The sequence below is a fragment of the Lolium rigidum genome, chromosome 1 (genome assembly GCF_022539505.1).
Source record: "Lolium rigidum isolate FL_2022 chromosome 1, APGP_CSIRO_Lrig_0.1, whole genome shotgun sequence".
Classification (NCBI taxonomy): Eukaryota; Viridiplantae; Streptophyta; class Magnoliopsida; order Poales; family Poaceae; genus Lolium; species Lolium rigidum.
In genome coordinates, this window is record NC_061508.1 from 233,440,454 (window position 1) to 233,466,225 (window position 25,772).

A 25,772-nucleotide genomic window follows, 5' to 3' on the forward strand; every position below is an offset into this window, starting at 1 on the left:
TAAAACATGTAGGTATCATCAATAATATGGCATGGATCATAAGAAATTATCGATACGTCGGAGACGTATCAACGCTTCAGGACCGTTAGGAACCGATGCTATTCGGTCCATGTGACTGAAAAAGAAGCAGTCGAGTTGGCGGTGGTGGGTCTCTCATCATCGATCAAGGACGTGGCCTCCCAAGCGGACTACCCTTCACGGCGCACATGGTGCGAAGGCTGTCGGCATATGAACATCGCCACCCGGATGTATACCGGGATAAATTCAAGCGTGCGGTAGTCCTGGTTGAGGCGGATGAAGATGAAGGTGCTTGCGGGAGATCAAGAGGTAGCGGTGGCTGAATGGACTCGGGGGGGGGGGCAAGCCCGTGTCCTGTAAATGGGTTAAGCCACAAGGTCCTCCAAAAGGGTTTGATTTCGACGTGACCAAAGCTGAGCAGATTTTCGACCTCTTACTCAAGGAGAAGCGAGCTAAAGTTACCCGAAGGCCACAAGATCCCCACGGCGCGGGAGCTGAACGGAAAGCCATACGCAAGTGGCATAACACGTTCACCCACGCCACCAACGGCTTGCGGGGTGTGGCGTCGGCAGGTCCAAATGGCGATAGAACAAGGGCGTCTAATTTTCAGCCGGTACGCCATGAAGGTCGACACACACCCCTTCCCCGCCGTTAACATGGTGGAGTGCACTTACCATGGAGGGTGCCAGCCGGGAGTCTCGTGCAATATCAACATGGTAGGACACTGGGCACCACTGCGGTAAGGACGGAGATGAGGGCGAGCTGCTCTCATAGCAAGGACACGAGAGGAAGCCGCTCCACGCGATCGGCTCCGTCACGATGGCCAGCGCTACATCACAGAGGGAGAAGTGAGGAACGTAAGATATCAACGACCTCTCTCTGATCACCTCCTCAACAAGTATGTGGGTCAATACGATCAACGCCGGCGATACAACGATGATGATGAAAGAGATCGTCTGGCTAGGGACGCCAGGAGATACCGTCGGCATGATCGTGACGAGGAGAGATATGAGCGCCACGCCAAGGAAAAGTCGAGAGAGCAAGACGACGTGGATAGGCACTAGGACTGCCCCTTCTTCAGACACTGCTGGGATTCAGGAATGAGCCGATTGCCTACAATCGGCAAGCTGTCACGAATGTAGACAAAAGAAGAAGGATGCGGCTAACGTGTCCGTGTTCAAACGTCTAGGGCCTCTCCCGCCTCGGAACAAGCACGGCTGAGTCCGCTCGGGTAGAAGATCTCGAGGAACTAGAGGACGATGATGAAGAAGACAAGTATCATCGGCCAAGGTGGTGCCTCGATGGGCTCAGCCGTTCCCAAAAGCGTAGGGTTCAGCGACTACGTGGGTTGGAGGAAGCCGAAAGGTTATACCTGCACACGTTGAGGAAGGCGCGGCCTATCTGGCCGCTAAAATTCAGCGAACCCTGGACGAAGAAGGTCGGCCACAAAGGAAAGAGTGGCGCCCCAGACAAAAGAAAGCCGATGATGAGACATCGGGCTGGCACAAACATGGTGTTCATCCTTCCAACGGAGTTTAGTGCTCCGAGGATTAGACGAAGCACCTATGGCACAACTTGAGCTGCGGCCCACGGCCGGTCATCTTTGAGAATCCACGAGAAAGAAGCTACGGGCATGCGAAGGCCCTGTACTTGCGAGGTTACATCAATGGGCAGCTTCGTCAACAAGATCTTGGTGGACACGGAGCGGCGATCAACATCATGCCATACTCCATGCTACGTCGGTTGAGACGCTCTAGCTCGGATCTGATCAAGACCAATGTGACAGCGAGCGATTTCAACGGCCAAGCATCGACGCACAAGGTGTTCGAACGTGGATCGGCCGTAGGAAGGAAAACCGTCCCTACGACGTTCTTTATTGTCGACGGCAAGAGCACCTATGCTTGTCCTACTAGGGAGAGATTGGATCCACGCCAAGCTGTTGCATTCCATCCACGATGCACCAATGCCTAATACGGTGGGATGGAGATGAAGTAGAAGTCGTCCACGCGAGATGATTCAGCCGAGATTTCAACGGCTGGCATGAACGTTTGGGAGACATCAGGCCAAGAGCCACTCTCGGGCATCAATTTGGACGACTGCGAGCGCATCGACGTGACAAAGGACGGGGTTAGGCTGGTTTTATCCACCGGCCTGACCGTGTAACAAGAGCAACATCTATGGACAAACGTGGCGATGCCGATCCATGTGATTGGCCCCAAAGATCTATGAAGGAATATTGCAAAACCTTCATTGAGCAATTCAACATGGAGGCCGATTCCAGCAATCGGCCAAAATTATCCTCACCATACATTCGCACTGGGTTCAACGTCGATCTAATGGGCAATGGGTTTACGTCGGCTGATGAGCTGGAAGAAGTCAACATTGGTCCTAACAGAGCCGACGTTCACATATAGTGCCTTGGCTAACCACGAGCCGATATCGGCGGATACACGGCCAGAATCGGCTCGGGGGGCACCTAATCAGTTGAACATGTGCGATACATGTGCAGTGAAACATTGGGGGCCGATAGAAAAATCGGCCCGTAAAAAAAAATTCTCATGATATACAGCCGATGTACGGACATCGACTTTAGAGCTAAGGAACAAAGCCGATGCACGGCCATCGACTCTAACACAAATTTCATGGGATCTACCAGTTGCGTGTTCAAGATACAAGGACCTCCAACTCTGTGTCAGAGGAGTTTTGTTTCTAAGCCGCTGTGTGATCATCTGCAATATCGGCTTTCAACGGAAGAAAGGTGATCGGCTCTGGCTGGCTCCGCGTGGTAGCTTTCTCAGGAGTGATCGAGCTCAGGTCCATTTGTCTGAATCGCGTGTCCTCATCTCTGTTTTCGCCTTGACTGAGACTCGGGGGGCAGCTGACCTGGTAGATGCTCTGTTTTCAGAAGCCGATTGGAGTGTCATCGGCTGGTCCTGCGTCGCAATCTTCTTCAAAGGTGGTGAGTTCTTGCAAAAGAGGGATCCATCATCACCGATAGGGAGTTGGCTGCGGGCTACCCGGTTGCTGCAAAGGAACAGAGCGAGGATTATGAAGTGTCACGAGGAGATTTGCGAGCGGGTGATATTTGTTCAGTAGAAGTATCGGCTTCGGCGTCGAGTCGTTTCGGCGAGCGATTCTAGGACTCTCTTGAAGGCATTGGTCTTCTACATTGTCCACCAGAGCTCAAAGTCATCGGGCGAAAAGATGAAGGAAAGATCGTGAGGGATCGATGCGTTGACATCGGCTTATTGAGCATTGACCAAGTTTACGATCACTCTTTAGTCGAAGAGATGAAGAGCGGATTATGAGGGACCGATGCGTGGCCATCGGTTCATTGAGCATTGGCTAAGTGGACAATCGGCAAAATCAAATTGCAGGAAATTCTTCATTGATAAACAGGATTTCTTACAAAGAAAGAGCCGATTGCTCAAGGAAGGAAGAACAAAAGAAGGGTGCGTTGACCAATCTACTACTACTAGGCCTACACTAGTAGATCCTAGTCTACGGGCCGTCGCTGCCCTCGTCGTCGTCCTCGGAGCTCTCATCGGCACTACTGCCGGTGGGCTCCTCGTCTCTGCTCCCGTAGCCCTCTACGGGAGCTTCATCCTCCTCGTCATCATCGCTGTCGTCGTCATCCCACCAGGTGCGGAGGCGTTTCGCCGGCAGGTAACCCTCGAGGGAGTCGTCGTCGTCGTCTTCCTCCTCCTCTTCCTCACAGGAGGTGTAACCGTCCCAGGGGAACAAGTCATCCTCGCTTTCCGATTCCAGTTCCCCATCAGCAAGGAACTGGAGATCTTCATCTCCGCTGGTCAAAGACTTGTCGTCCTCGGACCAGACGGAGGAGGCGTGGTCCTCCTGGTCCCACTCCTCTGGTGCGCGTATGTCCTCCGGCGTCGGCTCGCGGGAGGAGGAAGACCGGTAGGAAAGACCGGAGGAGGAAGAGGAGGAAGAGTCCATGGTGGGAGGAGGGTTTTCGAGTACTACGGAGGAACAGAGAATGAGGAGGGGATAGAAAAGCGAATTGCTCGATGCGGTTAAATAAAAGGGATATAGTGGAGATTCAATGCCACAGCAGTTTCCGAGGAAGTGGTGCCCAACAGAAAAAAATTTTTTTGCCAGGTCACGCGGAGAAGTGGAGGAGGCAAGGCATCATGATGAAGGATACTGCGGCGGTTCTGCTCTGCCACGACATGACCCGACGAAGGAAAAACGAGTGATTTTGGAATTGTCATTTCCAAAACCGGGGGGCATGTGTTATCACCAGAATTTGACTGGATCAGAGGTGGGCCGCGATTGGAGATGGGCTTGAAGAATATATATGGAAGAAATACATGAATCGGCCTTGTATACAAAGTTTGGGCTAGTTTGTCCGTGTATCTGTACCATAGTAGGATAACGTGTCGGTTAGATGGAGTTTGGGCTCGTGCCCGGTTGGGATTATTCCCACGTTAGAAAGTCTACGGACTATAAATATGTATCTAGGGTTTATGAAATAAACAACAATCACGTTCACCACAAACCAATCTAGGCGCATCGCCAACTCCCCTGTCTCGAGGGTTTCTTCCGGGTAAGCATCATGCTGCCTAGATCGCATCTTGCGATCTAGGCAGTATACGTTTATTCGTTGCTCATGCGTTGCTCGTGCTGAAGCCTTTTTGATGGCGAGCAACGTAGTTATCATAGATGTTTTAGGGTTAGCATTGTTCATCGTATAATATGCTATCGTCGTGCGACCCTTAGACATCTAGCCGCCCTTACACCTATCTTGGGTGTAAGGGCGGCACCCGCTTGATCATTATTTAGTAGATCCGATCCGTTATGATTGCTCCTTGTTCTTCAAGGATTAGTTTAATATCTGCATGGTTAGGCCTTACAAACGGGTTGAAGGATCCGGTGGCGCGTAGGGTGTAGTTTGCTAGCCCTAGACGGGATGTTCCGAGGATCAACTTCGTGTTGGTTTTTAGGCCTTGTCTAGGGTCGGTTTACGATCACCGTGCGTGGCCGCCGGAGCTCAATCACGAGTAGGATGTTCCGATTATGCGGTGAAAACCCTAAATCGTAGTAGGTCGTTTTAGCTTTGTTTTGATCAAGCAGGACCACCATCGTACACCTCGTACGCATCATGGGTGGATCGGCTCCTTGAGCCGATTCACAGGATAACCTGAGAGCCGATCGAGGCTCGTATTTAATGTTTACGTGTATGCCATGCAGGAAACTAAGCGAGGCACATCCAACACCTTCCTGGCCAGGTATAGGTCAGGTGGCACGCCCTTGCATCAGCATCGGACGTGCGTGCCGAGGCTTTGCGGGCCGTCGCTCGGAGGGACCAGGGCCAGCCGCAGTCCTGGGGGCCTCCCGGCTCTACAGTGTTGCCCGTCGCTGCTCGCCGGTGGGTTTCTGACCGCAACACAGATCAAAAAGCTCAAATTGAATGAAAGTTGCGTACATATCTGAGGATTACTCACGAATTTTTACAATATTTTACGATGTTCCTACAGAGAGAACAACTCAAATTCGTGACAGCTAAAAATCTGTTTCTGCGCAGAAATCCAAATCTTGTATCAAGTTTCTATCAAAGACTTTACTTGGCAATACAATGCAATAAAGTAAATATACAAATGTATTGCTACAGTAGTAACAAGCACCTTGACTCAAATATAAAACAAAAATTGCAGAAATAAAATAATGGGTTGTCTCCCATAAACGCTTTTCTTTAACGCCTTTCAGCTACGCGCAGAAAGTGAAAATCAAGTAACATCAAGAGAAGAAGCATCAACATCATAATCTATTATATACTAAAAGCAAAATAAGAATCTATAATAGAGGCACCACGTTAATCCACATCATCTAAATTACTGTGACAGTTAGATCTAGAAGTTACGGTTAGGATTTAACAAAATATTATTAGTCATGTAACATATGTAACGTGCCAGATTTGTTATGTAACATATTTAACGTGCATATTATTTCTAACTTAACCTATGTGGTACGACTCATGTTGTGAAGAGATATAACATAACGTGTCAGAGGTGGACTCGTGCTCCTAAAATACTAACCGACATATGTGTCATATCTATCATGGATGGACGTTGGTACTTATCAAAAGAAAAACTACTAGGGTTGAACGTGGTGGTAGAAAGTCACATGTCCACCTTATATGTAGAGAGAAACTCACGTATTTCATAGGACGTGCAAGCAGCAAACTCTATAACTGATCAGTCATTAGGAAAATTCTAAAACTTATTGATACGCACTGAAGCTACCTATAAAATTAATAGGTGATGGACTTTTTTTTGCCAAAGCAGACATGTACGATCCGATTTATCCGATTTTAGCTTATACACATGCCTATCACGGCATAGGAGTATTTATGCATGACATGATGGCAGTCTCACGGGAAAACATCTGAGATGCTATAAAATTCGACATATTTGTACACGTAAACATAAAGATATCACCGAATACATTAAAAAATCCAGCGTATAATATACAAAACTTTTCTTAGAAACTATGAATAATACAAAACTTGAAAAACCAAATTTGTAGAAGTTAAATTAAGATAAAACTCCAAAGCAGATATGTACGATCCGATTTTAGCTTATATAAACATGTCTGTCGCGACATAGGAGTATTATATGCACGACTAGATGGCAGTCTCACGGGAAAAAAGTGAGGCTGTAAAATTTGACAAATTTTAAGATACAAACATAAAGATATCCCCAAATACATTCATGAAAATCAACGTATAATACAAAAAAATTACAAACTACGAATAATTCAAAACTTGAAGGCCAACTTTGTAGAAGTTAAATTGACCTTGCATGTTTTCAAAATGCACATGTCATCGAACGTGCAATGATGCTAGAGACACCCTTTTGTTGCCTATGTCTATTATATAAAGTTTAACTAGTCTATCTATCTATCTATAAAGTTTAACTAGTCTATCTATCTATCTATTATATACTAAAAGCAAAATAAGAATCTATAATAGAGACACCACGTTAATCCATATCATCTAAATTACTGTGACAGTTAGATCTAGAAGTTACGGTTAGGATTTAACAAAATATTATTAGTCATGTAACATATGTAACGTTGCCAGATTTGTTATGTAACATATTTAACGTGCATATTATTTCTAACTTAACCTATGTGGTACGACTCATGTTGTGAAGAGATATAACATAACGTGTCAGAGGTGGACTCGTGCTCCTAAAATACTAACCGACATATGTGTCATATCTATCATGGATGGACGTTGGTACTTATCAAAAGAAAAACTACTAGGGTTGAACGTGGTGGTAGAAAGTCACATGTCCACCTTATATGTAGAGAGAAACTCACGTATTTCATAGGACGTGCAAGCAGCAAACTCTATAACTGATCAGTCATTAGGAAAATTCTAAAACTTATTGATACGCACTGAAGCTACCTATAAAATTAATAGGTGATGGACTTTTTTTTGCCAAAGCAGACATGTACGATCCGATTTATCCGATTTTAGCTTATACACATGCCTATCACGGCATAGGAGTATTTATGCATGACATGATGGCAGTCTCACGGGAAAACATCTGAGATGCTATAAAATTCGACATATTTGTACACGTAAACATAAAGATATCACCGAATACATTAAAAAATCCAGCGTATAATATACAAAACTTTTCTTAGAAACTATGAATAATACAAAACTTGAAAAACCAAATTTGTAGAAGTTAAATTAAGATAAAACTCCAAAGAAGATATGTACGATCCGATTTTAGCTTATATAAACATGTCTGTCGCGACATAGGAGTATTATATGCACGACTAGATGGCAGTCTCACGGGAAAAAAGTGAGGCTGTAAAATTTGACAAATTTTAAGATATAAACATAAAGATATCCCCAAATACATTCATGAAAATCAACGTATAATACAAAAAAATTACAAACTACGAATAATTCAAAACTTGAAGGCCAACTTTGTAGAAGTTAAATTGACCTTGCATGTTTTCAAAATGCACATGTCATCGAACGTGCAATGATGCTAGAGACACCCTTTTGTTGCCTATGTCGTCAGAAATTCGAATCATGTAGAAAAAATAGTGGCCGGTTAAGATGCCAAGTCGTCCATGATAGTGTAGTCATGTTTCATCAAAAGACAAATATAAGGGAGAAAGTACGCAAAATGAATGGATTGAAGAATAGGGTTTAAATTAACATAGTCAAAAAAATTAAACGTAATATTATCTCTATAGTAAATAAATGGTATGCTATTGGTATTGATAAGTAAATATATAAATAAAACATGACAATACAAACTAACACTAATAAAACAGTGCTAAAAGGAATTACAAAATTTATTTAATAATATAAATAGTGGCCAAATTTGTATATTGTAGATTATCCATGTCAAAAAAAAATATTTTACAACATGAGAGGGTCACATATTTTTACAACAAATAGAGGAAACTAGATGTAGAAAAAGATCATATAAATGTAGAGTAAAATTTATAAGCTTTCGTCGACCTATATTTTAATGAAGATAAAATTGTTTAGTTTTACCTTATAATAATAAACTATTTGTTTGTTCCATTAGAATGGTTTTAATATCATATGATCAAGAAAACCGTGTGTATTTTAATATATGATGGTTAGTCTTGAATACTTACTCAATGTCACATATAAAATCTACTGGCTAGCTCATGATCTAAAGTTTTCTAAGTTTTATTGACCCATTTAAGCTCATACATGAACTTTAAATATGTTCATTAATGTATTGCTCTGGTAATATAGTGTAATCTCGCACCCATAAAAGTAGAGATGAACAAAGATATTTTCTACGCATGTATATAACTTCTGTATCCTATGCTGTCAGAATTTGCAATCATGTAGAATAAGTAGCGACCGGTTAAGATCCAAGTCGTTCACACAGAAACTCAATTTGGCTCCCGGGTGCGTATGATCGCTCTAACATAAAAACATATTTTCAAGTGTTAAAAAAATTTGACAAAAAAATTTACATGTACATCTCCATAATATATGTGTATTCGTCAAGTTTCACTAAAAAATAATATTTTTTGTAGTCTAAGCGAAAAAGAGAAAATTTATCTTGTGACAAGTCTTTGTTTCAGCATCGAATTTTATCTTTTTTACACACGCCACATGCATATTGATTTTTTATGAAACGACTTTGTGATCGCGTAGCACATGAAGTTGTACGTGCGAAATTTTTGTTTCAATTTTTTTGATATTTCAAAATGTGTCTAACATGTATTTCAAAATAAAGGGAGCATACGCTACCATGTGCCAAAACATCACTCACGAAACACATATATTATGGAGATGTACATGTAAATTTTTTTGTTAAATTTTTTTTAACACTTGAAAATATATTTTTATGGTAGAAAGATCATACGCACCCCGGAAACTAACACTGATAAATTAGCGATAAAAGGTATTAAAAATTTATTCAATAACATAAATAGTGGCCAAAGATGTATATTGTAGATTATCCATGTCTAAAATTTTATATATTTTAAAACAAGAGAGGGTCACATATTTTTACAACAAATAAAGGAAACTAGACGTAGAAAATGATCATATAAATGTCTAGTAAAATTTATAAGCTTTCGTCGACCTATATATTAATGAGATAAAATTGTTTAGTTTTACCTTATAATAAGAAATATTTTTTTGTTCCATTAGAATGGTTTTAATATCGTATGATCATTTCTCAAGAAAACCATGCGTATTTTAATATACTATGGTTAGCCTTGAATACTTACTCAATGTCACATATAAAATCTACTCGCTAGCTCATGGTCCAAACATTTTTGAGTTTCTATGGACCCATTTAAGCTCATACACGAAGTTCACGTATGTTCATTAATGTATTGTTATGTTAATATAGTATAATTTCTCACCCATAAACTAGAGACGAATAAAGATGTTTCCTAAGCATGTATATAATTTATTTGTATTTCTATAGCATTTGGAAACATATTAAGATTTCCGATTAATTTTTGCACCCTGAAGAAATCAATAATAGGTGATGCCCTCGCATTTGCGAGGGCCCCTATGCTAGTTTGTTCTAATAATAGAATCAAAAGGCAACTTCATTCTCTTTCTAGGGAAGTGTTCCATACCTTTCTTAAGAGGGAATTGATATTTAATATTTCCTTCTTTCATATCAATAATAGCACCAACGGTTCGAAGAAAGAGTCTTCCCAAAATAATAGGACAAGATGCATTGCATTCAATATCCAAAACAACCAAATCAACGGGGACAAGGTTATTGTTAACCGTAATGTGAACATTGTCAATCCTCCCCAAAGGTTTCTTTATAGAATTATCAGCAAGATTAACATCCAAATAACAATATTTCAACGGTGGCAAGTCAAGCATATTATAGAGTTTCTTAGGCATAACAGAAATACTTGCACCAAGATCACATAAAGCATTACAATAAAAATCATTGACCTTCATTTTAATGATGGGTTCCCAACCATCTTCTAACTTCCTAGGAATAGAAGCTTCAAGTTTTAATTCCTCTTCTCTAACTTTAATGAGAGCATTTGTAATATGTTTTGTAAAGGCCAAATTTATAGCACTAGCATTAGGACTTCTAGAAAGTTTTTGCAAGAACTTAATAACTTCAGAGATATGACAATTATCAAAATCAAAACCATTATGATCTAAAGCTATGGGATCATTGTCCCCAATACTCTGAAAAATTTCAGCACTTTTATCACAAACAGTTTCAGCAGTTTCAGGCAGTTTTGCACACTTCATAGTAGAAGTAGAAACATTGCCAACACCAATTATTTTACCATTGATAGTAGGAGGTTTAGCAACATGTGAAGCATCAACATTACTAGTGGTGGTAATAGTCCAAACTTTAGCTACATTATTCTCTTTAGCAAGTTTTTCATCTCTTTCCCACCTAGCATGCAATTCAGCCATCATTCTAATATTGTCATTAATTCGAACTTGGATAGCGTTTGCTGTAGCAAATGACTTAATATCTTTAGTTTCACTAGCCAAGTGGCCCTCGCAAATGCGAGGGCATCAGGTTTAGCTAGTAATACTGTGTGATGCAACATCACACGCAAACTCCACATGCTTAAATACTATCATGTAGAACTTTACAAATATGGAACTATACTTCTCTTGTTAGTGTAAGTTCAGATTTGAACCACCCTACACTAAATATTAAACACTAAACATGTTCGTCCGTGTTATGTGGCCTTGTCAGCCTAAAATTATATGAATATAATTATCTAAACAATATATGTAAGGGAGTATCCTAATAGTTAGATACTATCTTCACAAGATAGTCGACGAATATCCTAATAAGTACCCGAGACGTTATAATTTGCTATCTTCGGATATTATATGAATATATTCTTGGATATAACATATGGATATCATCTAATACATTTAAATAATAATCAAACTGTATTTTCTTTTGTATTTGGGGGAGGCATGTCATTTTTTTCGACAGATATCTCAGTATGTATCCTAGACACTATTTGTGACTTTTAGAGCCGATTGTACCTCTCACATACTTGATTAAAAATATTCTGGTATCTAACTAAAGAAGTGTTGTGCTTTGACTTCGTTTAAACGATGCAATGAAGTTTCCGCTCAAGATTTTTGGATTGAATTTATAATATTTATATCCATTATATGTTCTATTTGCTGGTATAATTATAATGGGTTTTTCTTTTATCTAATTTATATAATATATATATCGATGTGGTAACTTAACTCATGATTGATATTTTCTTTTGTAGGTGGCGGATGTCATTGTCCGGGTCTAAGGTTCCAGCTTCGCCTCTGCCTCACATAGCGCAGGTGGTGGGTCTAAGTTTTGTAATTTAAATTGTACCAATCTTTTTTTTCATTTACATTAAACCAACCAATGACAATATTAGTTGAAAAAAATAGGTGGGTAGCTTTTATAAAAGTTTTTTTTGCTGAGATGTAGAAAAGGGTGCATCGAAGCCTTTATTTAATTTTTGCAGGGGGGCACCAAAGGGGACTTGGCTGTGGTCCAGGCGTCTCTAGACCATATTAGCATTATGATAGTCTATCTTTCAAAATGTGAGTAGATGGAAACATACTTAGTGTAGTTCAACTCTATTCAAAAAATTAACAGTCAGGCTACATATACAGAACATCTCAGATAATATTGAGCAATAAAGAGATTTGAGTATATTCATGCCACAAACTGTACAAGTGATCGATTTAGAATTCAGCACGCCAGCAACCATTGATCAGTGGGTTTTCATCATAAAACCGTACACAAAAGTTAACTTGGATCTTCCGTGGTCCCTGAGCTGAAGCATCCAAGGGTGTAGGCTCCGTTAGCAAATAATGTAGTTGGCACCATAGCATTTGGCAGAGAAAAGGTATTTTTTGATCTATTTAAATGATAAATCTAAATGGGAGTATACCTCCAAGGAAATATATCTACTGAAGGATAAGATTCCAGCTCCCGGAACAAATCCTTGAGTCATGTGAGTTGCTCTACACCATAGAAAATGTCATGAATGCATGGAAAATGTCTAAGTCGGAAGAGATAAAACTATAGCTAGTAAAGCAGATATAACTAAATAATACCATAAAGATGATTATTAATGAACGACAAAGAAAACTGAAAAGGATGAGATCAATTTTTCATGATTATTTAAACAGGAAAAATTATCTCTAAAAGTCACTGATTAAAGTGATGCTCTACATGTACAGTTAAGTTCCTAATCTAAGTGATTCCATGTAAAGAGATCATAACTAATGCAGAAACATAAGATTGGTAAAATAAACTTTCATATGTAAGCAAACAAATATTAAATATTTCTTTCGTCCAGAACATATTATGGGTGGCCACTGACCAAACCCAACCTACGGCATGAGGTAACAGGTATGCAGTATAAAGTATCTTTCAAACAAAATCTAGGTACAGGAGTATATAAGAATTGATTTAGAGCGATCATGCCCCCAAAAAAATCTATACCATGCAGAGGAGATTTTTATTGACATATATATCATGCCATCATGCAAATGTAAAATAATATAAAAAAACTCATGGAAATTTTCATCGGCACATGCATACACTATAAATACGTACTACATAAGAACCGAAATTACTGCAATATCAACAGAGTGATCAAAATAATATTAGTTTTGACCATTAGTAAAAGATGAAGTATATGTATTGTCGAACCGCAGAACGACAAATTGTATATGTATGTGGAGAGCTATCAAACAATGCAAGTTCCTACAGTAACTAAGATTCATTCGGACTTATCTAACAATCAAGCACAAACCAAGTAAATGCATGCATATCTTATTAGCCAACAACACCAAGGTAGCAGATTGTGAAGCTTATCCAACATAGATCACAATACTGCACAATAAGGTTGACCATCTGTACACATGATCCTTATTAATTGGATCAATGAGTGCAGCGCTACCGAAAGAAATGCATATATATTTTCCCCATGGAGCCATGTATATATTCAGAATTAGGAGGGATAGCATCACCATGTATATACCTGAGACATTTTCTTGTGACTAAATGGATCTGTACAAAAGATTTCAGATGGAGAATAAAAGTAGGCCAACAAATACGGCAGAATAATCCAGTATCATCTCATGCATTATTTCAGATAGAGACTGGTAGTGCGGGAGCGATCGTCGCACCGTATAACATTGACCTTCCTGGACTATCCACAGAGTACAAGTTGAGGTGATATATTTTGACCAGCAGATGGCTCCTAGGAATCCTCCATCACGACCAGTTGGTAACCTAAGCTAGTCATCCCGATTGAGCATCCAAAGTATTAGAACCCTTGGACTCCATCCCATGATTTCCATCAGAGCGTGCATATATGATTAGAGATCCCATCAAAATCTGCAACAAACATGGTTGGAGATATATTAAAGATCAGATCATATAAGCTAGTGCACATGCGTGCAAGCAACAAAAATAATTTGCATCACAGGCAGAGCATCTATGTGAAATATAGAGCAGGCATGGAGCGATCGTTCAGAGCATGGATGTGAAGCAACATTAGCTGCAGCCCGTCCTCCCTTCCTCTAACACCCCCATATCCTCGATCTGTAATGAGAGGAAGCCAGCCAAAATTAATATGTATAGATCCAAGCAAGGCTAGCTAAGAATAATCATCAGAAAATCTATGAAACAACAATAGCCATGGAAAGGAGAAACGACCATAGGCGACCATACGTACCTTCCGATCAGATCGACCCATCAGGGTGGCGCTAGATTACAAGAAACATACGTACGATCGGTGGCATGGCCTTACTTATACTGTTGCATGGAAGTAGCCTCAAATCAATCACGTATGAAGCTAGCTATCTGCATCTAGCTTGCTTAGAAAACCCGTACACACCAGGAGCAAGGTGATTAACTCTAGCAAATTCGATCAACTTTCCGATTGGGATTGATTTTCCCAAAAAGCAGACTTGCACGCTACTGCTAGATGTGCTGTAATTATTCAAGCTTTAGTCCAAGAGTACAACCCTGGTGAAGCATATGGGGCCAAGGAGCGCCAGGACCTACCGAATTGTTGGAGATGAATTAAAGCCGTCGGGCTGCATCTTGGGCGTGGCGGCGCCTGAAGTTGGGAGATGAAAACCTAGTTTTTTTTTTTACTTTCCCCATGCAAGATGCAAGATGCAAGATTCAAGATTGAAGGGGTACGGGGGAATGAGTAATGGCATTGGTGGGTAATTACTTCCACCTCTAATAAGTGACTCCCAAGATTGAAGGCTGTGATTTTCACGTATGCATAATTAATGGCCAGATGTTTCTGTTTTTTGTGGGATTTTCTAGCTAATTCTCTAATTTCTGGTTAGCCCGTAATTTACTTTTAATATATAATAGATTAGGCATAACTTTCAGTTTTAAAAGATCAACATCAGCAGCAAGACTATCAACCTTAGAAGCAAGAACATCAATTTTACCAAGCTTTTCCTCAACAGATTTGTTGAAAGCAGTTTGTGTACTAATAAATTCCTTAAGCATGATTTCAAGACCAGAGGGTACACTCCTACTATTTTTGTAAGAATTACCATAAGAATTACCATAACCATTACCATTATTAGGAGGATATGGCCTATAGTTGTTACCAAAATTATTCCTATAAGCATTGTTGTTGAAATTATTATTTGTAATGAAGTTCACATCAACATGCTCTTCTTGAGCAACCAATGAAGCTAAAGGAACATTATTAGGATAAACATGAGATTTACCATTAACAAGCATAGACATAATAACATCAATCTTATCACTCAAGGAGGAGGTTTCTTCAACAGAATTTACCTTCTTACCTTGAGGAGTCCTTTCAGTGTGCCATTCAGAGTATTTGATCATCATATCATCAAGAAGCTTTGTTGCAGCACCCAAAGTGATGGACATAAAAGTACCTCCAGCAGCTGAATCCAATAGGTTCATTGAAGAAAAAATTAATCCTGCATAAAAGGTTTGGATGATCATCCAAGTAGTTAGTCCATGGGTAGGGCAATTCTTTACCAAAGATTTCATTCTCTCCCATGCTTGGGCAACATGTTCATTATCCAATTGCTTAAAATTCATAATGCTACTTATCAAACATATAATTTTAGCAGGAGGATAATATCTTCCAATGAAAGCATCTTTACATTTAGTCCATGAATCAATACTATTTTTAGGCAAAGATAGCAACCAATCTTTAGCTCTTCCCCTTAAGGAGAAAGGAAACAATTTCAGTTTTATTATATCCCCATCTACATCCTTATACTTTTGCATTTCACAAAGTTCAAAAAAATTATTAAGATGGGAAGCAGCATCATCAGTACTAACACCAGAAAATTGCTCTCTCATAACAATATTTAGTAAAGCAGGTTTAATTTCATAAAATTCTGCTGTAGAGGCAGGTGGAGCAATAGGAGTGCATACGAAATCATTATTATTGGTGCTAGTGAAATCACACAACTTAGTGTTCTCAGGAGTATTCATTTTAACAATAATAAAAATAAGTAAAGCAAACCGAATTAAATAAAGTAAAGCAAGTAACTAATTTTTTGTGTTTTTGATATAGAGAAAGCAAACAAGACAGAAAATAAAATAAAGCAAGCCAATAAACAAAGTAAAGAGATTGGGTGTGAGAGACTCCCCTTGCAGCGTGTCTTGATCTCCCCGGTAACGGCGCCAGAAAAGTTTGCTGCTTACGCGTGACGGGTCTTGCAACGGCGCCAGGAAAGTAGCTCCTTGTGACGGTAAAGCACACGTCCGTTGGGAACCCCAAGAGGAAGGTATGATGCGTATAGCAGCGAGTTTTCCCTCAGTAAGAAACCAAGGTTATCGAACCAGTAGGAGATGAAGGCCACGTGAAGGTTGTTGGTGAAGGAGTGTAGTGCGGCGCAACACTAGGGATTCCGACGCCAACGTGGAACCTGCACAACACAATCAAGATACTTTGCCCCAACTTAACAGTGAGGTTTTCAATCTCACCGGCTTGCTGAAAACAAAGGATTAAACATATGGTGTGCAGAATGATGTTTGCTTGCAAAGAACAACAGAGAACAATGATTGCAGTAGGTTGTATTTCAGATGTAAAATAATGGACCGGGGTCCACAATTCACTAGTGGTGTCTCTCCAATAAGATAAATAACATGTTGGGTGAACAAATTACAGTTGCGCAATTGACAAATAGAGAGGGCATAACAATGCACATACATATCATGATGACTACTATGAGATTTACTTAGGGCATTACGACAAAGAACATAGACCGCTATCCAGCATGCATCTATGCCTAAAAAGTCCACCTTCGGGTTAGCATCCGCACCCCTTCCATTATTAAGTTGGTACCAACAGACAATTGCATTAAGTACTGTGCGTAATGTAAACAATACAAATATCCTTAGACAAAACATTGATGTTTTATCCCTAGTGGCAACAACACATGCATAACCTTAGAACTTTCTGTCACTGTCCCAGATTCAATGGAGGCATGAACCCACTATCTAGCATAAAAACCCCCTCATGGAGTTACAAGTATCAACTTGGCCAGAGCCTCTACTAGCAACGGAGAGCATGCAAGATCATAAACAACACATATATGATAGATCGATAATCAACTTGACATAGTATTCCATATTCATCGGATCCCAACAAACACAACATGTAGTATTACAATAAGATGATCTTGATCATGATAGGAAGCTCACAAGATCTAAACATGATGGCACAATAGGAGAAGACAACCATCTAGCTACTGCTATGGACCCATAGTCCAAGGATGAACTACTCACGCATCAGTCCGGAGGCGGGCATGGTGATGTAGAGCCCTCCGGTGATGATTCCCCTCTCCGGCAGGGTGCCGAAGGTGATCTTCAGAACCCCCCGAGAAGGGGTTGACGGCGGCGGCGTCTCAGGAACTTATCTCGTATCGTGGCTCTCGGTACTAGGGTTTTCCGATACGAAGGAATATATAGGCAAAGAGGCAGCGTCGGGGGAGCCAGGGGGTGGGCTCCCCACACCTGGGCGCGCCAGGGGGCAGGGCGCGCCGCCCTATGGGGTGGCCCCCCAGCTGGACGCCTCCGACTCTTCTTCGTTGTTCTGGAATCCTCCGTGGAAAGTAGGGCCGTGGGCTTTTGTTTCGTCCAATTCCGAGAATATTTCCTGTGTAGGATTTCTGAAACCAAAAACAGCAGAAAACAGGAACTGGCGCTTCGGCATCTTGTTAATAGGTTAGTACCAGAAAATGCATAAAAATGATATAAAGTATGAATAAAACATGTAGGTATTGTCATAAAACTAGCATGGAACATAAGAAATTATAGATACGTTGGAGACGTATCAACGATCTAATGGCGGACGGATCCGCGGTGACCTGGGAGACGCCGTCGTTGCGTCGGCCGCGGCGGAGGCTAGCCCTTCCGCCCGTCTGCCCCGTGTTGACGTCGGTGGCGACCGCCCTCGGATCTGGTTCACGTTTTGGAGCGCTTGATGGCGGCTTGGACGAAGATGGTGAGGTTTCGTTGGCGGAGGAGGTGGCCTGGCAAGGATTGGATGACGTTCCTCGAGTGCTACCGCTCGGCCAGATGGAAGATCGCACCGACGGAGAGCTGCTTGAGGAGTTCGTCCAAGATTGGTTTTCCCACGCCGGAGTCCAGGGCTTGGGAACGCAAGAAGTCGACGGAGGGATCGGCTGAAGTTTAGGGTACGTAAGGCCTAGATCTTTGTCGCCGGGTCGGTTGGAGAGGCCTTCGGTTCGCGAGCGACCGTCGTCGTCCTCACCGCCTGGGCTCCGGTTGTCCAAGCCGCCGATACGACTCAAAGGATGGAAGGGCCCGCTCCCTCCGCGTCGGGTCACGCCGCCTGCTGTCTTCGCGGACTTCTTTGACGCGGAGGTGAGGAGGTCAGTCGGTGAAGTGGAGGTGGGCAGCGCCGAGGAGCTGAGGCTGCCGGACGAGAGGTCTGCGGAGGCGCCGTTGATAGAGACGAACGGGGTGCCATGGCAGCCGCGTTTCGAATTCAACGGAGCGGGGTCGTCGGCTCGGCCGCAGTGGGCCAGGTTCGGTCGAGCCGTCATGGGCCTCCAGTTGGCGGCTCGGCCCAACATGCGGCGCACCGCGGTTGTTAGCGATCAGGGGCTACGTACCGTGGCTTCACGTATCTCTGATCATCCTCGTGACGCCGCCGCCTCTCCTCGTCACGCTGCCGCCCCTCCACCAAGCCGTTCCTTCGCCGCCTACGTCTACATCATCTTCTAGCGCTGTGTCTCGCCGCACGTTCCTGCAGGCGCTGATCGGGACCAACTTCGGGGCTGGAATGGCAGGACCATCGCGCCCATCCGTGCCGCCTGGGGCGACGGCAGCGCCTCTACCTACGCCGGCTGCGCCGGGGGCGGGCCCTCCCGCGGCTACGACTGCTGCGGTGGCTGGTCCGTACATGGGCCCCCCCGGGTTTTCAAGGTTGGCCGGCGGGGGCTCTGATGCCACAAGCCGCGCCTACAGTGCCTAGGCCGGGAGCGCCACCCGCGAGGCCGCCAGGGGGGTTTCGCCCGCCTATATGTATGCCGTCACCTCTGATGCAGTTCGTGCCGCAGTAGCAGTATCAACAGTACCAAGGTCCTTACCAGTATCTAGTGCCCGGACGACAGTTCTTGGTTCAGCCGCCTATGCAACAGGTTGTGCATCAGCAACCACCACCGCAGCCTGGACAGGTTAAGAAGAGAAGGAAGAAGAAGAGTGCCAACGTCGTGGGGCAGGCGGTGAATCCTATGGGGCAACCTGAGCCGCCTACGGGGCAGCCAGTGCCACCCATGGGGCAGACCGCGCCGATGGCTTTAGGACAACAGCCCCTAGTGGCAAATTCTGAGCCTACTCTGATTCCTGTGCAGGCGCCGTTGGTTGTCCCTGTTATTGATGCACCAGTGGTCATGCAGAAGAAGGTGGGACGATGCTGGAAATGCGCTGTCAACACTCATGCTACGAAGGACTGTAAGGTTATCCATTATTGTTTGGTTTGTGATTCTGGGGCACACCCGACTGTTCGGTGCCCAATTCTGAAACTGCCAAGACCCACTAGTTATTTTGTTGGTTGTGGGAATTACGCCACACTTGATCTTCAGCTTCCGGACTCGGTTTATAAGCCCCAGTCCATAGCTTCTGAAGCACCTACAGCTTTGGTGCAGGTGTCTGGGGAGGGGGCAGTCACAGCGGAGGATATTCAGAATCTCATGGCCCGTATGTGTCCAGGAAATCCTACTTGGAAGTGGGCAGCTGTGCCTCATGGTGCTGATTCTTGTCTGGTTGGGATTCCCACAGCTGAGGATTTGACGCGGATAGATGGTATGTAGATGAGTGTGCCCAAAATAAATGTACAGGCTCTCGTTTCTTCTTGGGTATATCAGGATGTTTTTCCGGAGTTTGTGATGAAGCCAGTTTGGGTACATGTAGACGGTGTTCCAGACTCCGTGCGACACTTTTTGGGTCTTTGGGATGTTGGTTCCCTCATTGGTACTTGTTGTGGGTATACTTTATGGGTATATCAACGGCATGGCCTAGATCCGGCAAGCCCGGGGGGCCCATAGTTGGTGGTGAGGCATGTGGCCCATCGGGCGGCCCAGTTGCTGTAGATCATGAAGGATGAAGTCCAGCCCAGGAACAGGAAGCCGGATCTCCACCGACCTACGAAGGAGGCCGGATCCGTGACGTCCCATGAAGTATTCGGATCCAGCACGTTCTTAGAGTAAGGCGGATCCTTGACGTACACGGCAAGATATTGTACCGTAGTTAGGCAACTCGTATTCCGGCTAGGACTCTCCATGTAAACCCTAGATCCGTGCGCCTTTATAAGCCGGATCCTGGGAGCCCTAGAGGCACAACCACAACTCATTGTAACAACGCGAAAGCGCCCAGATAATTCCAGACAAGCAGCGAGTAGGCCCCGTCATCGTGCGGGTGTTCCGAAGCTGGGTAAATCGCGTACCACCGTCCCGTGTGCACTCCGCCCTATGGCCCCTACTTCTTCTCCCCCTCGTGAGGTTCCCTCCTCCGAGGCACCGTCGATTAGGCAACGACGGCTGGCGCCCACCGTGGGGCCAGCGGCGTCTGGAGGCCGGAACCGGGAGGGTTCCGCCATGGGAAGCTACGACGACACCATCGCTGTGGGGCGCGTCCTTTATGCCGGAAATCTGCCGATCGTCCCTCCGGATGAATGCTAGATTCCGGCTAAGACTGACCCCGTCAAGCTCTCCATCGTCCCAGTTGGCGGCATACACATCTTCACCGGGGAAACCGTCGATTCCGACGGAAACCCAATGGTAAGTAGTGTTGACGCAACCGCCGCTGAGCGGGACGTAGTCGCGAAGATCCGATCTGAGACGCAGGAACTTTCCAAGGAAGATTCCGCCTTAGATCTGAAAAAATCAAAGCCCACCCAATCCGCCCCTGAGCAGGAAGTAAAGGTGGAAGACCAATGCAGATCCGCCTGGGTCTCCCAGGTGTTAGAGAAGCAAAGGTGTCACTTCGTGCACTTCTTGGCCCATACCGCCGGAACCGCCCCTCAAGAAGCCGGAGCTGGTCCCGAGCAGGTCGAGGCACCGGAAAACAACGCTGCTCCGGATCAGCAGGAGGCTGTCGGAGAAAGCGGAAATCCGGTTGAAGAGTCGATCCTGGGTAACCTAAGCCCAATTTCCGGGGATGCCCCCTCCATGGATACTGAAGAGTTCGATCGCAAGGTGAAGGAATACGGATACGGTGATCAGCCCGAAGTTGAACCCGCCCAGCATAAACAGGTCCTCGCAACCTTGGCGGTGCTGGATCAACGCGAATCAGAGGATGACAACACCTATTCCGATCCACAGCCATCCCGTGCAGGATCTCCGCTCTCGCGGGAGCGTCCGCACAAGGAAGTGCTGTCCCCAGAAGAGCTGGTTGAGCAAGCAGGCATGGAGGCAATCGCACACTCGGATATTCTCAACAAACCCATAACCCCTGACGATGCCGCAGATCCGGAGGCTCTAGAAGCTAAAAGACAGGAGATGCTGGCAACAGCCCAGAAATTCGCCAGAACCGCAACGGCAATGCTGGATGAGAGGAAAGAAGCCGCGCACTTCGTGGAAAATTTCCACCAGCGAGAGCTTGAGGTTGACGAACAACTGGTAAAAGTCAAGGAGCTCCAGCAACACTGGAAAGACAAGGTCACCGAGCTTCAGCGGGAGGCCGAGAAAATCAGGCGGGATGCTATACCTCCCCGCAAGATTACCTTCGCGACCCCCACTGAGAAACAACCACTCGCAACTCCAAAGGATAACATGAAGAAGGCTGCGGAGATCTTGAAGAAAAAGACCGAGGAAATTGACATCGAATACGTCCGTACGCTCGTTGCCTCAGCAATGAAGCAGCAGAGCAAGGCAGACACTTCGCGCAGGTTGGGATCCAACCCAGAGCATTACGTCTCTACTGCGCAGAAGGACGCCTACGACAATCACCATTGCGATGACGAGTCGCGAACCGGATCCTCGGAACGCAGAAGGAAAACCAGAGAACACCCAAATCCAATCCTCGTACCATCAAAGACACCTCCGTCAGATCCGAGAAAGGGAAAGGATGCGATGCACACTGGTAGGAACAAGCACCGGAATCCCTCACCTCCACCCAACGGACACCCGCGTCCTCCACTCCCTCGCCGCCGTAGTACAGTCGGAAACACCAGGCCTCACGGTCCAGGTGGAATCAACTTCCGCGACACGTACAGCCTCCGAGGAATAGAGAGCGAACGCCGAAACCCCGCCGAAGCCGGAACAACGATCGAGAACCCGAGCCTAGGAGGAGTCGGAACGAGGAGCGTGACCCGGAGCCTCGCAGAAGCCGGAACGACGAAGGCAACCAGCACCATGGTGAAGGCAGCCATCGAAGCCGGAGTCAACACCGCGAAGGACGGGGAGATTCGGATGGCGGAAGCAAGAGGTCACATTGGCCCCCTCGCAGGTCTCCCTCACCACCACCTAGCGGTGGAGGCGGAGGCGGTGGCCGGAGATCTCGCTCTCGCTCAAAATCCCCCCGCCACGGCTCGCGTGACGCGCGGGAACGTCTCAACGAATACAGAACTGATTACATAGGCCCAAAGTGCTTCGGCAGGATGATTCGAGAGGAACCAACGCCAAGGATGAACCTCAAGCTACCCGGAAACCCGAAGACCTATGATGGCACCGAAAGGCCGGATACCTGGATTGAGGATTACTATAATGCAGTAACCTTTGCCGGAGGAACCCCTAATATCACCTGCCGCATGCTTCAGTTGTACCTTGTAGGTCCAGCCCGGATCTGGCTCAGCGACCTCGAGAAGAATTCCATCTTTTGCTGGTTCGACCTGAAGACCGCCTTTGAAAAACACTTCAGGGCACCTACAAAAGACCTGCCACAACAAGCGACTTACAGGCGTGTATCCAGAAGAAGGGTGAAACATCAAGGAACTTCCTCACCCGTTGGTTGGCATGCAGAAACGAGTGTGAAAATGTCGATCATACAACAACTATGCACGCCTTTATAGGTGGACTGCAGAGGGGAGGATTGCTGCGGCACAAGCTCACTTGCTTGGCTAACGCAAACAAACTGACTTTGGATGACATGATCTCCATTGCCAGCGACCACACTGCCGCCGATGACGACGCAGGCGGAGACCTCGCAGCCACAACAATTCCCCTGCACCAGCAAAAGAAGAACCGTGATAACGTTAACACCAGCGGAACTAAGCGGAAAAACCCACCTGATGACCAGAAGAGTGGCGGATCCGAGATGGTCGCCATGGCTTTCCAGCGTGGAGGTCCAGGAGGCGGAAGAGGCCGCGGCCGCGGAGGCGGAGCCGACAGGGGCCAGCAGCGAAGTGACGAGGTCACCGCTGCCGGAACCCGCGCTTCCCAAACATACGAGTAGTACAGAGACATGCCCTGCCTGGCCCACCTGGATCCGGCTACGGGGAAGTCCACTCACACTAACCGCAACTGCAAGTGGGTCAATGATCTGAAAAACGACCCGGAAGAAGGATACAAGCGAGCCCGAAAGCACCGCCCACGCGACAAAGGAAGCAAGGGCAAGAACAAGGACAAAGAGGAAGACAGTTCCGAGGCAATGGATGTGGATGACGCTTCGCCGGAACCTAAAGATGGATCCGCAGCTAAATCCAACCCCTTTGGCAAAAAGAGTGTCGGCGCGTACCACACCTTCCTCGGAACCCCAACAGTCCGCGCAAGCAAGTCAGCTTTCCGGATCCTGAACGCCACAGTTCCGGTTGTGCCGCAGTATGTCAGGTGGTCGGAAGTCCCGTGCACTTTTGATAGGCAGGATCACCCTACCATCGTGCCAAAAGAATGCTACGCCTTGGTTGTAAGTCCCCGCATTGACGGGTATGACTTCTCCAAGTGCCTCATGGATGGCGGAGCCAGCTTGAACATCATGTACCTGGAGACTCTGGAGCGGATGAACCTTACCAAGGAGCAGCTTAATCATAGCACCACTGAATTCCATGGTGTGGTTCCGGGTAAAAAGGCAAATTCCCTCGGCAGCATCAGACTTCCCGTGGCCTTCGGCGATATTAATAATTTCCACGAAGAGATGATCACGTTTGAGGCCGTGCCCTTCAAGAGCTCCTACCACGTCATCTTCGACAGGCCCACCTACCACAAGTTCCACGCAAGAGCGTGCTACATCTACAACAAGCTCAAGATTCCGGGTCCAAATGGCATGATTACCGTATCCGGAGACTACAAGAAGGCTCATGAGTGCGAGTTGGCCGAAGCCGCCTTCGCAGAGTCTGTGATATCTGGAGAGGAGCTGAAAGGCTACAGAGCCGCGGTGGATCCGACTGAGATGCAGACCACCAAGAAGCAGATCTCCGAACAGAAAACTCCTTCAAGGCCACGATAGAGACCAAGAAAGTCAACTTCAAGGAAGATGCGCTACGAAGCAGGTCTCGGTCGGAGCCAACATGGACCCCAAATAGGAAGACGCGCTCGTCGAGTTCCTCCGCGCTAACATGGATATCTTTGCATGGCAACCTTCTGACATGTCCGGAGTACCAAGGGAACTCGCCGAGCACTACCTCAACATAAACCCGGGGGCTAAACCGGTGAAGCAAGCTATGCGACGCTTTGGAGACTCAGTTTAATTTTTTTTTCTTGGTCTATGTAAAGGGTGCTTGCACCATCTTTGTAAATATTTGTGATAATGAATGAAAAAACACGGTAGGAGCCTCTCCTACTGTGTCTTGGTTCAAAAAAAAATTAGCAAAGTTACTAGAGGCAGGTTTTGTAATAGAAGTTATCCATACTGATTGGGTCGCAAATCCCGTCCTTGTACCCAAAAAGAATTCTGAAATACTAAGAATGTGCATCGATTACTCCGGCTTGAACAAGCATTGCCCGAAGGATCCGTTTCCCCTGCCGCGCATTGACCAAGTCATTGATTCGACGGCAGGGCGGAACTTCTGTGTTTTCTTGACGCATATTCCGGGTATCATCAGATCCGGATGAAAAAGTCCGACCAAAATGCGACCTCGTTCATCACCCCATTTGGCACTTACTGCTATGTTACTATGCCCTTTGGCTTGAAAAACGCAGGTGCCAACTACCAACGTACGATGCAGCGGTGCCTGAAGGACCAAATTGGCCGGAACGTACACGCTTACGTCGACGACATCACGGTCATGACCCGGAAAGGATCCGACTTGATCAGCGACCTCACAGAAACCTTTGAGAATCTCCGACGGTACAAGATGATGTTAAATCCGCTGAAGTGCGTCTTTGGGGTTCCAACTGGAAAACTCCTTGGCTTCATCGTCTCTAATAGGGGCATTGAAGTTAACCCGGAGAAAATCAAGGCAATCTTGTGCATCAAAAGGCCAACTTGTCTCAAAGATGTGCAACGACTAACTGGTTGTGTTGCAGCAATCAGCAGGTTTGTTAGCCGTCTTGGCGAGAAGGCGCTACCCCTGTACAAGCTATTGAAGAAGACAGACAAGTTTGTCTGGGACGAGGCAGCAGATGCAGCGCTTCAAGGGTTGAAGGAAGTACTCACCTCCCCACCTATTTTAGCAGCGCCAGGAGAGTCAGAGCCTATGCTCCTTTACCTGGCAGCTACCAACAAAGTCATCAGCCTCGTCATCGTGGTGGAGCGACAGGAAGAAGGACACGAGTATGGAGTCCAAAGACCAGTCTACTACATCAGCGAAGTGCTGACGGAATCCAAACA